Source organism: Cystoisospora suis, assembly GCF_002600585.1.
Source record: "Cystoisospora suis strain Wien I chromosome Unknown contig_5405, whole genome shotgun sequence".
NCBI classification, from domain to species: Eukaryota; Apicomplexa; class Conoidasida; order Eucoccidiorida; family Sarcocystidae; genus Cystoisospora; species Cystoisospora suis.
In genome coordinates, this window is record NW_027158195.1 from 7591 (window position 1) to 7862 (window position 272).

Genomic DNA, 272 nt, shown 5'->3' on the forward strand with positions numbered 1-272 from the left:
ATTGTGTTGCCCGGCATATCATCTCTTTCGTCCGTACTGTTTTGACGGGAGATCAACTGTTTTTTGCCAGATCATCTGTCCGACATGAAGCAAAGGTGGTTTTCTGTGCAAGTCCGCAGAGAACTTCCGATACCTTTGTGCTCGTAATAGCTCCCTTGCTTTGTTGAACTTCAATGGCAGCGTGGAATGGTAACTGTAACGCCTGGGGCACCCTTCGCCCTTCGCGCGAGGTGTCATGCCGTGCTACGGGGCGGCGGTTGCCTGCCGCTGAG